The sequence below is a fragment of the Rhinatrema bivittatum genome, chromosome 15 (assembly GCF_901001135.1).
Source record: "Rhinatrema bivittatum chromosome 15, aRhiBiv1.1, whole genome shotgun sequence".
NCBI lineage: Eukaryota > Metazoa > Chordata > Amphibia > Gymnophiona > Rhinatrematidae > Rhinatrema > Rhinatrema bivittatum.
Genome location: NC_042629.1, coordinates 62,019,975 through 62,032,368, shown reverse-complemented (window position 1 = coordinate 62,032,368; position 12,394 = coordinate 62,019,975). Strand labels below are relative to the sequence as shown.

Here is a 12,394-nt window from a genome sequence, read left to right as displayed (position 1 = left end):
GAGGTCCACACGGTCCCGAAGACCGCCAGATCGGCGGCGGTAGGGAGGAGTTCAGTCAGGGCCTTGGAAAACGTGTGAGGAACTGTCCCTGCCCGTCATCTGCAATGGAACTGCTCTCTTGGTATGACGCATCGTGATGCTACGTCTACATTTTTACATTCGAAAGGGGACTGGGACCGCCGTTTCATAACCACTGGAAATACACACAGAAATATTGCTTATGGGCAGTGCTTAGACTGCACAAAACACCTTTTCCCCCATCCAAAACTCCGTTACTCTCCTCCCTAAACCATGACTGTCACTGTGCTGAACACTGCCCCAGGCAGCTGGAAGTGCTCTGATGCTGCAGCTGGCCAAGTGATGGGGGGAGGTGGTGGTGGTGGGGAGCGATGTTTCCCCCTCTGACTATGTGGCCCGCCGGTCTCCTTCTGAAGACGCAGATCCACAAGAGCAGCTGCACAAGAGCTTGTTTCTGCCGCTGGAAGGATGGTGATGGCACGGCACGCTGCCGCCTGTCGTGCCTGAGCCTCCCAATGACCCCGACTGCAACAGTCAAGAGGTTCCCCCCCCCCCCCCCCACACCTCACGGGCTTTTCTGCCCTCTCATCCATGCACTATAACACTAGAGGGATAACCCCACATCCTGCCGGCCCCCTCTGCTCCCTTCCCATCCCTATACCGTGATGCTAAAAAAGATACCCCCCCCCCCCCCCCGTGCCTCTATCACCTCCTGAGAACTGAACTCCTCTCACCCCATATTCTAACACTATAAATAATAATTTAAAAAAAAAACCCCTCCCCACTCCCAATTACAAACCATGTCCCTGGCTCCCTACTGTGCAGCAGAGGAGTCCTATAGTCCCATAAGCCTCACAAACCCTAAACATTTAGAAATGTAACGGTTGCTATACAGATCACCGCTTGGATGCAACAGTGAACATAAGATAAACAAGAGCCTCCGCAGCAAGCGTTATACGGAGAAAGCAGAAGACAAACATTGATGAGTCACAAAAAAATATCACCATTTTGTCATTCCTCTTCTCCGTGTGACATCCTTTACATGCATGTGAGTAGCAGATATAAAAAACAAACAAAAAAAACAAGAGAATCAAGTGGGAAAAAAATGGGATCAGATCATCTTATTCCCCGCCACCCGTAGGACATCTGTTACAAGTAACTGGAAACTCACCTGAGCGTTCGGGGGGGTTAGCGGCAGGTCCCTGCAATACAAAAATGCTGTCGCTCAGGAGGGGCACCCTCCAGGTACTCCATACCCCCCAATTAAGATCTCGTTAAGGGAAAGCGCCGCCAGGGCCTCTCTCCCATCTTCCGGGCATGGTAGGGACCACAAGGCGCAGCTAGGAGAGGCAGACGCGTGCAGGATGCCCCCGGTACCCCTCCGGACGCGGCATCAGAAGGCGAAACAAAGAGGCGAGGGGACTGAGCTGGCGGCCTCCCAAGAAGGTGGGGGGGGGGGGTGGGGGTGTCCAGAGAGAAGCGAGCGGCGTGAAACGCTCCGATTCCGCACCAAACACCTGTTCAGCGAGCAGAGGACCGGCTTGGGGAGGGGGGGGGGGGGGGGAGATGAGGGCTGGTCTGGTCCCTTTAAAAAAGACAGGCCGGCCCCTCCTCTTTGTGAAAAAAAAGATCCTTCTTCTCCTACAACCCAAGTGGGCAAGGGAGGGTAAAACAGCTCCGCGCCAGCAACAGGAATCCCCTTTCCAGGGCACCCCCAGGCTCGCTCTCTCTCCCCCCCTCCCCGCTTTGTTCTTCGCTGCGTGCAGGGAGTTCAGAGCAAGGCTTCAAAAGCCCATCAAAAGACTTTAAAAGGATTTTTCAAAAAATATCTCAGAGTTAAAAATTGCACGCAGGCCACGGGCAGCTCCATAAATTCCTTTTGTCGTGCGATGTGCGAGAGCAGAGACAATGAGAGAGCGCAGGCAGCCTGCAGGGCTCTGTGGAGTGGGAGAGAAAGGGGAAGGAGGAGGAGGAGGAGGAGGGGGGGGGGGAGGACGGGGAGGTGGAGGCTGCTTTGGATTTCCTTTGTAAAGGCCCCTGGCAGATCCCATTGGCCGAGTGGCCAGGGCTCCTCATCCAATCAGCACGGGCTGCCAGCAGGGCCCGCTCGGAGAGGGAGGGGCCCAGAGGAGGAGCGGCGGCAGCTGCTGAAGGGAAAGGCCCAGCTGTCTCTCCCTCCCGGCCTGGCAGGGAGGCGAATGAATGCAGCCTTGGGCTTCTCGGCAGTGCTCGGTGGGGTTGGGTTTGGTTTTTTTGGGGTTTTTTTTTCCCTGGGAGGTCCTTGCATGGAGCTGTCTCCCTCCTTAGCCTCTGCTCCTATATAGCAGCGCCATGGCCTCTCTCTCTCTCTCTCCCCCACCCCCCCCCTGAAAAGGGAGGGGGGGTTGAACTCTTTCACATCTCCAGCTGTCTGCTCTGTAGGCTGTAAATATAGTAAAAGGGCTATGCAGACAGCAGGGGCAAGGAAGGCTGTACCTTTACAGTAAGGGGACCAAGCCGCCTCGTTACTAGAAAGAGCTATTTTCAGGGATATGTATTTAACATCCCATTGAAATGCAGCGAACTGAAGGCCTGAGCTGGGAACTACAGGGAAGCAGGCAAGAGACAGCTGGGATCCCACCTAATAATAGATGTCTGGGTAGGAAATTAGAGACTTTTTTCCATCTTCAAAAGACTCGCTCTTTTATACGTATTTCTTCTGGAAGGGCAGAAGGGGCCTGTATAGGCTCAAAAGCTCATATGGTGCATCTTTCTTGTTGACCCTTTAAAAAAAAAAAAAAAAGTTCTCTCACAAGCTTCAGCTAGGACTGATATGGTTACCAGAGCTATACACTGCATTTCTTTTGAAAAGAAAAAAAAATAATGAAATCCTTTGACAAGATTATAAATGATTCTCTGTTTTGCCAGTACAGAGAGATCTTACATGTGGGCTGCCTTGCAGTCCCTTAACAGGTAGGACAAATTACAATTACTAGCACCAACAGCAGATTCTGCTTCCATGTACAATCTTTCTAGTCGAAATTTGTCAGAAACTGAAATAAGTCTATTAAATGAAAGGTCATTCCTTCATTCCTACGACCCACTACGATTCTTTAGCTACACGTACTGAGCTTTTTGAATTTTTCAAAATATTAAAAATAGCTTCCTTTTTTTAAAAAATTCTATAACTTTCTTAGATAATAAAACCCTCTTAATTGGAAGTCTCATTGGATACCTCCTGACTCTCCAAGATCCAACTTGATAGTGTTTGAAGAACTGGTACTTCGTGATATTGATAAATTGGAAAATACCAAAAAGTATTTGAAACAATCTCTCACTAGCAGAGCGAGAGACAATTAACTCATTACGAGATGACCACTCAATTGTGATTAGATCGGTGGACAAAAGAGGAGGCATCGTCGTAAGTTATGGATAGACTATATATGAGGGAAGCCTTTGGCCAACTTAATAATAGAGAGTTTTATTGCCGTCTTCAAGAACACCCCACACGAGATGCAAGAGAAAATCCTCAACATTTGTAAACAAGAAGTGCAATATAAAATCATCAGTGTTGAACGTGCTCTGGGTAGCACATCTGGTGATCCCAGCATTGTATCTTGTACCAAAAATACATAAAAACTCTTGACGATCTGCCGGGTCAGCCCATAGTACCTAGCACCGGGTCTGTGGTCAAACCTTTATCTAAATATATTGATAGCTTTTTGCAACCTGCAGTTCCACAAATAAAATCCTACATTAAAGATTCAGGACATGTCAGTCAAATATTACAAGCACTTCCACCAATCCCCTGGGGTAGTCTGCTGGTCAAAGCCGGTATTAGCTCCCTTTATACAAATATCCCGCGGCAGGTGGCTCTGCATATCATTGATACAAGCGTATCTCAATGTGATATATCTAACTTCACATTTAGCTCATGAAAGACATAGCACATATCGCCCTCATACGTAATTATTTCATGTTCGATGAACAATTTTACCAATGACTGAAGGGTGCAGCTATGGGGGTCATCTATGGTAACGCTTCTTGCTTGTTTATATGTTGCAGAATTTGAAAAGCATTGCATATATGCTTCTCTATTTTGGCAAGATATGGTGGTGTGGAAGCACTACACAGACCTTTTTTGCATTTGGTCCAATACTGTGAACAGTTTAAACCAGTTTATTCAGTGGTTAAATGAGCTGGATCCAAATTTGAGGTTCACTGTACAATATGATATGGTTCAAATACCTTTTTTGGATTTGGTTGTCAAAACTGAACACGGTCATATAGTGACTACTATTTAGAGAAAACCCGCTATAGAAACACTTTACTACACAATTGTAGTTTTCACCCTAGATTGTTAAAACAAAATATGCCAGTGGTTCAATTTCTATGACTTCAAAGACTCTTGCACTCGACGCAAAAGTATAGAACTGAAGGACGAATGCTGTCTACTTGATTTCTTGATCAAGGATACACCCCTAGGTGTATCTGTAAAGCCTTTCAATGGGCTCTCTATATAAACAGAGATAATTTGTTGAGAAACAATGAAAATATCCCTTTGGAACGTTTAGTATGTGCTATTCCTTTTTCCAACAAGGCATCAAGCAATTAACTCAATTATATATAAGCACTGGCACATTTTGCCAGGTACAAGCCTCTTTAAAGAGCACCCGGTTTTCGCTTTTAAAAGAAACCGAAATATTCGTGATCATTTCGTTTCAGCTGTTTTACCCAGAGAGGGACCCCAGTTCATGAATAGTAATCATTCCCCCTTGGGTCCTATACCGTTTGCTCACATGCATTAAATTTGTCAATTTTTGATCACCCAAATCTATCTAAAAGACATACGATTCCTTTTTTTATTCAAATTGTCGTACCACTCAAATATTTGTGCGGTTTTATGTCCGTGCCAATTAATCCATACCGGCCAAGCTAAACGAGAAATGAGAACATGCATTACCGAACGTAAAAGCTGCATTTATAATGGGAAACTTCAAGCTCCATTGGCAGAGCATTGGCTCTCACAGAATCATGTGTTGAATGACTTAAAATTCTTTTAAGGCAAATTTTAAAAGCCCTACGCGCACCAAAGCCGGAAGAGATGTGCAGAAGTCGCGCCGGAGCACGCTGCATGGAGTTTAAAAAGCGTGCGAGTAAGCGCACCAGATTTTTTGGGGAGGGGCATGGGCATTCCTAGATTTCACACTGAAATCTGTGCATGAGTATTTACGCACACAAGTGTGAACCAGAGTCCCTATCTGCATAACTTTAGTTCTGCTATGGATGGCGTGAAACTAATAAAACAATAAAACGAGGCAAGTTAGCAAGGTTTTAAGGGTTGGGGCTAAAAAGGAGGCTTAGGAAGTCCTATCTTTTAACTGGGAATGGACTGGGGAGACTGGTAATTGCATTGGCTCGCGTATGTACCAAAATCACACATTTATGCGATAGAGGCGGCTTTTGTGCGCACGTGCATGCGTCCATATAAACTTGCGCATATAACCTATTTTATATATCATGCGCACATATACGTGTGTGTGTTATAAAATGGCCGCATCCATTAGCGTGAACCGGCATACGCACGTACATGTGCGCCCAGGCGGCTGTTTCACAGTTACTGTCTTCGTTATTCGTAGAGTTATTTTGGCTTTTCCTTTTTCTAGTGCTCTCTGTTCCAGGCTTGCGTCCTCCCCTCCTGTACCCTACATGGGAGGGGAGGGCCTGGAGCAACAAAGCAGAGGGCTGAGATTTGGGGTTGGGCAGGCACTAGGCCATAGGGTGAGTGCAGCAGAGCCCTGTGTGCTTGTGCATGGTGAAGCCCCTGGTGGTGCCCCCAGACGGCAGCGCCCTAAGGTGTTCACCTTAGTCTGCCTAATGGAAGAATTGATTCTGGGTCCTGCCTCCTGGGTGCCTCTAATTTCTTTTTCTGGGATTATGCTGAATAGTTTTTGACCACCACTTCTCTCTCAGAAGCAGACTTCTTTTACTATAGTAAGCGGAGCTATTTGCCCTCTAACTTCCAGACAACTGGAAGTGAAAGCAACCCCACCATTGGTACTTTTCCTCTGTAGCTAAGTAAGGGACGGGCTGCACCGTTCTGAAATAAAAAAAAGAGCATTAAGCTTTTGCACTGCACCAGCAATGCGGTGCATATGTGCCGAGTGCCGTTTGTACTTTAGTTTCCTGTGCTGCAGATTACGTCAGCTTTTTCTTAGCTAAAAATACTGTCCAATTAACCACAAAATACTAAAATCTGAATTCCCGTTGGTCTTTTGCAAGGTTCTTTGGCCAGGGTACTGCATCCCGGGGGGGGGGGGGAGGAGGACACAACATGTTTCCAGGTTTGCTGCTATTGTAGTCGTTTTTTCCCTGAATTTAAACAGGGAAGCAGAGTTTGTCAGAGAAATCATGGAGTCAATTCAATCTTCAAGTAGCCCTCACAGTTGCAAGCTAGGTGCCTGCTTTTGACGTGCACGCTTTACGTAAAATTAAAAAATAAAAGGGAAACCACCTTTTAAATTCTGCTGCTGCATAGTACGTGTGCTCAAGTCTACCTATGTTGCATCTGTCTGTCTGGATAGCTAAGCAGGGGGCAAAAATAGCATTTTTACAGTTGGAAACCACCCACACAGATGCCGGTTTCCTCCCCCGACTTAAACACCTTTTTATTCAAAAATGTTTTTAATGCTGCTAAATGCACACAAGCTGTGGAACTTGCATGGGGACATTTAGCCGTATTTGCATGCAATATTGAGCCAGGCCATTTCACCTAGGTAAACGCCTTGAAAAACTGCACTCACTGACCTTAAAAGCAAAATGCGGTCACAGAGGGGGAAAAGCTCAAATTGTCCGCATTGGGATAAAGAGCACACTTTTTTTTCTTTAAATCACTGGCTTTGCACCAATTTCCAAAGGGAAAACTAGGCGCATACTTCCACTTTCAGAACTGCGCACACAGTCGCTTGTACCCACCTTATGTGCGGGTAGAAAAATCGGGTTTGAGAGGAACATGGATAGAACCGAAAATGCCATCCACGTGCGGGCTTTACCTCCTCCGACAAGACGCCTGCTCCCCAGGGATGTCTCCCGACAACGGGGCCAAATGTCCACATGCTATCGAGACTGGGAAGTTCTCGGATAGCCCTCGAGTAACCCGGCTTTTTACCCCGCAGAAATCGCTCTGAGAATTGGCCCCCGACAGAAACAAGAAAGTGGACTCATCTTTTTGGGGAAAGGCGTTGAACTTGTTCAGGAGAGAAAACAGTGAGGTCAAACCAGTTCATATACGAAAGCCAAACGGTATCTGCTAGACATTTTTTTTTATGCAGTTAATATAAAACAGCCCTCCCTATTATTTTCCTTAGGAAAGAAAGAAATTGGTAAAGACGCTCAAAATCGGCACAAGGCAGGAGTAAAATTACAGTTCAAGAAATAAGCATGCTTCTCAGTGAAACTTTGCATTTAATACAAGTAAAGGGTATCCTATGCCTCTTCTCATTTTTCAGTACATCTGTTCCCATGCTGAAGGAGACACAGAAAAATGATGCAAACCTCCCTCCCTCCATTAATTTCACTCTAATCTCTCTCAAAGTGCAAATATTCAGCTCCCTGAAATGCATTTTTACCATATATTATCCTGTATAAGATGTGGTGCCATCCCACAATTTATTATATAAATTGCTGCAAACAGGTCTGGTATTCAGCATATCCACAATAAATACTGCAGGAGATAGATTTGCATGCAATGTCTCCAGAACTGTTTACAGCACTTGAGAACTAGTGTTGACTTCACCTGCCATACGAAAACCTCCTGCTATCATGTGTGTTACAAATGTCACCCTCACGGGATTAAGTGCTGGCTCATTGGATTTGAAACTTATCTACTGCATCGAAGCACAAACCCAGATCCTTCACAAGGCGAATCACAAGCACTCCCTAGATCAGCATTTCCCCATCCCAGTCCTGGAGGCATAACCTAACCGGTCAGGGTTTCTGGCTAGCCACGCTGAATACGCACAAGACAGATGTGCACATGTGGGAGACCCAGTGTATACAAATCCAATATATTCGTTGCAGATCGCCTGCAAACCAGGCTGGCTCGGCCTGCCAGTAACACTGTGACCAGAACCAGCAAGTGAGTCAAATCTGTGTTTCCACCAGCCTGGATGACAGCTTTCAAAAATCTGAGGCCTATCCCCACCATCCCGGGGATAGCTCTTAACAGTGGGGCCCGATTACAAGGTATCGCAATCCACAGGGAATCCGGGTTTCTCCAGGAACAAAACGGCTGGCAGAACCGTGCCTCCTCTCACTCAGCTGGCTTCACCTTACCAAATTAAAAAAGGAATACGATAGCCACAGCAATGCCAATCTGGGCTCTCATCCTATGAAATCTCAAAAAGAGCTAAGCGAGCGGACGCTGACTCAGTGCAGGTGGGATCTGGAGAGGCCCAGGGAATCCCGAGGGGTGGAAATGGTTTTACTAGATGCCAGTCTTTCCTGGGGAATCGCTTCCAGGAGCTACGCGCCCCGGCGTGGTAAGGTTGCCATCCTCAAACGTGCCAATTGTTTGCGAGGGTCAGGATCTCAGTCCTGGCATCTGTGCTAACTTCCCAACCCAGGTTCTACAAGCTATCAATGACCCCCTAATAACCTAATTAAAAGAAACCTCCCTCTCCGCCCCAACGCAAAAAAACCCCCAAAAAAACCCAAACGACTTTCCACCACTTAAGTTCATTTAAAATAGCTCGCATTTTCTTTTTAAAAAATGAAGTAGATATGCCCCATTATTTCCCTTCCAAGCATGCACCGGCTGCATCAGTAAACGTCTGTCCCCCATCACCGAGGTTTATAGACAGCGCAGCTCGTTACGGAGAGGAAGGCTCGGTTGAACTTGTCTGAGGAAAGGCAGCCGATGGGACGGGCAAGGCCAGGCGTGGATCCTTCCGAAAGGAAAACGCTCTCTCTTCATCCCTTACCCCACCTGCCCTCCTCCTCTGCTTTCTGGCTTAACAATCAGCCCAGCTTACTCTCGCGCGAAGCTCAAAGCCTGGTGGCCAGAGGCCAGGCGGTGGGGAGAAATCCTGCAGCTGTGCACGCCTGGGCAGCAGGTGTGGCGAGGTGGCGAGCTGGATCATCTGCTGCATGGGGGCACCCACAGTTTTGAGGAGCAGAGAGTTGGGGGGGGGGGGGAAGGGGAGGGTAGATCTTAAAATGGAAAGCGGTGGGAGCTGGGCTGGTAAGCTTTGTCTGCTCAGAGTAGGGATTAACAGGCTTTCGAGCGGCCAATTAAATTCAGAACTACTGGGGAGTAAAAGGCTGTGCCTTGGGGAAGAGACAGCGGCGGGGGAAGGGGGAATTGACTTATTTCTTCTCCTTATTGCTCAAGGTTAATTTTTTTTTTTTTTTTGTGTGTGTCCCCATCAAATCCAAGGTTTTAAACTTGCAAATTCGCCCTGATGGAAAAAACATAAAAGTGTTCTTTATATAAAATTCGTCTCACTGATGCTCCGTGTTCGCACGTGTAGCTGTACAGTATGATGATCTGAACACTCATCTTTCTTGGACATGAGCTTCTCGAAGCACTCTGCCACGAAAAATAACTCCAAGAGTATGTGCGGCATGTGATGGGCAAAAGCGATCCGCAAACCAGTTCTACTACTGGCGGAGCAAAGGGCCATGCGCTCGGTTTGCCAGCACACTGCTTATGGGGTTAGTTGTGCCTCTCTGGAGGAGGACTCCTCTGAATGTACTGAAAATGGACAGAAAGCTGAGGTCTTTTCTTTTTTTTCACACAAGCACTGCATAAAAATTTTTGCTAAAATTTCTGCAAAAAGCACAGAGTCCCTTGCAGCACATAAGGTGCGAACTGCTAACGAATGTGCAAGATCCCCCGGGGAAATCCGTGGGCGGCGCCACACAAACCGAGCGCTCCCGACTGGGTGCCCGGTGAACGTTCATCAAAATCTCAGCTTTTAAAATATCACGCGTGTCCTTGTGTCGCAAGAAGACCTCGGCTGAGCGGACGTACACTTCCTGGCCGTTTCCGAGGGTGCCAGTCTAGGGCAGTGCGGCGTAGGTCTTTCGGTCTGAGCGCACCTCGCTGGCGCAGTCAGCGTTTCAGATTCCCAGCAACGCTAAGAAGCAAGGTGGGGAGGGGGGCCAGCGTATCCACACGTAAACCACAAACCATTCAGGAGAAGGGACGTTAAGAGGCAAAATGGAAGTGCAATTAAAATTTCCTGGTGCGCTCTTGTTAGGTGTATTTCTGCGGCTGCTTGTGTGATGTACACGCAGATGCAGGTGCGTGTCGTTTCTTTGTGCCTGCGACACAACGTGCTCCGAGCAGTCCATTACATCTATTAACCGTACATATTAATAACTTCTAAGCGCCAGCCAACCTGTCCATATCTTTAAAAGTGAAGAGACCTCTAGATCAGAGGTTCGGGGAGGGGAGTAGGGAAAGGTTCTGCCAGCCACTGACAAAAGAAAGGAGCAAGCTGCAGTGGTCCCGGTGAGAAAGCGCTGGACACCCAGAGTCTGCCGCCCTCACCGTGGAAGCTTGTGCTCCCACACGCTGCCGTACTAGAGTACCTGGCACTGACTCCTAACACGACTCATCCCCGTTCTGTGTTTTCCCTATCAGGATGCAGTGTCAGCATTATAACCGCAGCATAGTAAATCTCAGACAGGGAAGGCAATGGTACATCCGGTCTGCCCAGCCAGATGTTCAGGGTTTTAAACTGCTGCTGCTGCTCCGTGCAGGTTATCCCCTTCCACTGTAGGATTTCCTCTCAATGCGACTCTTGAAATGTAATTTTCAGGACTAGTTTCTTACAGGAAACAGCCCTTATAAAAACCACCACCTCTCTCTAAATACCCTTTGCAACCATTCACCCGCTTTTATTCAAATTTGTGCCACAATAGTAGACGCTCAAGATCCCTGGCTCACACTTTTCATGTGCCCTTGACGCCTCCTAATGCTTGGGATCCCCGTTTTAGAATCTTGCTCGTCTGCAGAGAGAGAGAGAACGGGCCAGCTCGCTTCAGCCGTAAAGTTGAGGAGGTCAGAGCACACCCATATCACGAGTGTTTTAAAAGCTGCCCCGCCACTGGTCTTGTAGTCTGCGTGCATAAACATCCTTGCACAAAGTGCGGATGCCTCGTGGCGCAGTAAGTCCCCAGTGGGACTGAAACACGGGCTCTTGTGCTGAAGCTGTGACAAATATTTGCTGTTTGCACTTACTCTGGAAGGGTAAAAGGTCCAGCATTCCTTGCTATGTGACCCACGATGGATCAGTTCTCATGGTTTGGATCTGGGGGGATTATCGATTCCTTTCTGCTTGGTTAGTGGCTACGTTTGTCTGCAAGTTATATATATGACGACAGAGGCTTACTTCCTTTTCTTCGATAAGGTTTTTTTTTTTTGTTTTTAAACGCTAAACTCTTATCATTGAGAATACAGAGGCCACTTTAGCCCCTCCTCGCCTCTTTCCTGGGCTGTCCTTCAGGCCCTGAGAGAGAACAATGCCTCAGAGCGCCGAGGCCTTTCCCAGCAAGGGATAAAAGACCTCCTGGGAGAGCCGCCCCCCTTAAACGTGCACAAGAATCTGCTAGGATTCTCTTATATCAAGGGAAACCCACCAAAACCAAAGGGTTTTGAAACAAACTCTTTAAAGCAAATACTGAACAAACACTTGCATACATCTTCATGCACTAATGTACACATCTGTCTTTTCTGCGGGCTCTGTATCTTGATCAGAGCCGGCGGCAGTGCAAGCTCCTCCTCCCCTCCCCACGCACAATGCCCCGCCAGAAGGCAAACAGAGCCCGGGCGACAGCGACGCACGCTTCCCTTTCACATAGGCGCGCGCACCCACGCTGCTCCGCCACATACCAGACACAGCAGAGCCAGGGCACTCCTCCCTCACAGCCACGCACAGCTCCCAGCACAGGACAGGTGCGACACCGGCAGCAGCAGTGCAAGCTTCCCGCACGGACTAGGACATCAACCCACAATTATGTGACAGAGAGGGTGAAAACTAGTTTTCCCAACTAGAAATATAATGCACCAGAAGACTGCATTTATGTCACATGTTTGCAAAAATAAATACAAGAGAAAATAGAGAAATCAGGGGGTTGTGTGTGTAAAAGTGCGCTCTGACCTGCACTGGCATTCCGAGGGAGGGGGGAGTGAGGGGACAGGAAGAATTTATCTGCACACATAAAAAAAAAAGTTACATCTGCTCGGGAGCAAGTGGAACTTTCTGCATCCATGTGTACGTTGTACCCGTTCAACCCGCCGACTTTCAAGGCAGACTTGCACGCCTAAATCTGTTTTGAAAATTCGGGCTTTGCACCTGCAGACTTTAAGCCTTACATGAGCTGTTAAAAA

The 12,394-nt window shown here is 47.6% G+C and overlaps 1 protein-coding gene across 6 annotated transcripts in view; it reads right to left on the bottom strand.

Annotated features, from left to right (window-relative positions):
- PHC2 (polyhomeotic homolog 2) overlaps positions 1 to 12,394 on the bottom strand; it is a 147,921-nt gene that overhangs the window by 18,642 nt on the left and 116,885 nt on the right. The window contains exon 1 of one of the 6 annotated variants that reach the window (XM_029578659.1): positions 1,190 to 1,522. The exons of the other annotated variants lie outside the window; for them this stretch is intronic. The gene's annotated coding sequence lies outside the window, so the exon portion shown is untranslated. Of the gene's footprint in view, positions 1 to 1,189; positions 1,523 to 12,394 lie in introns of those variants that run through there. 6 annotated transcript variants of the gene reach the window in all.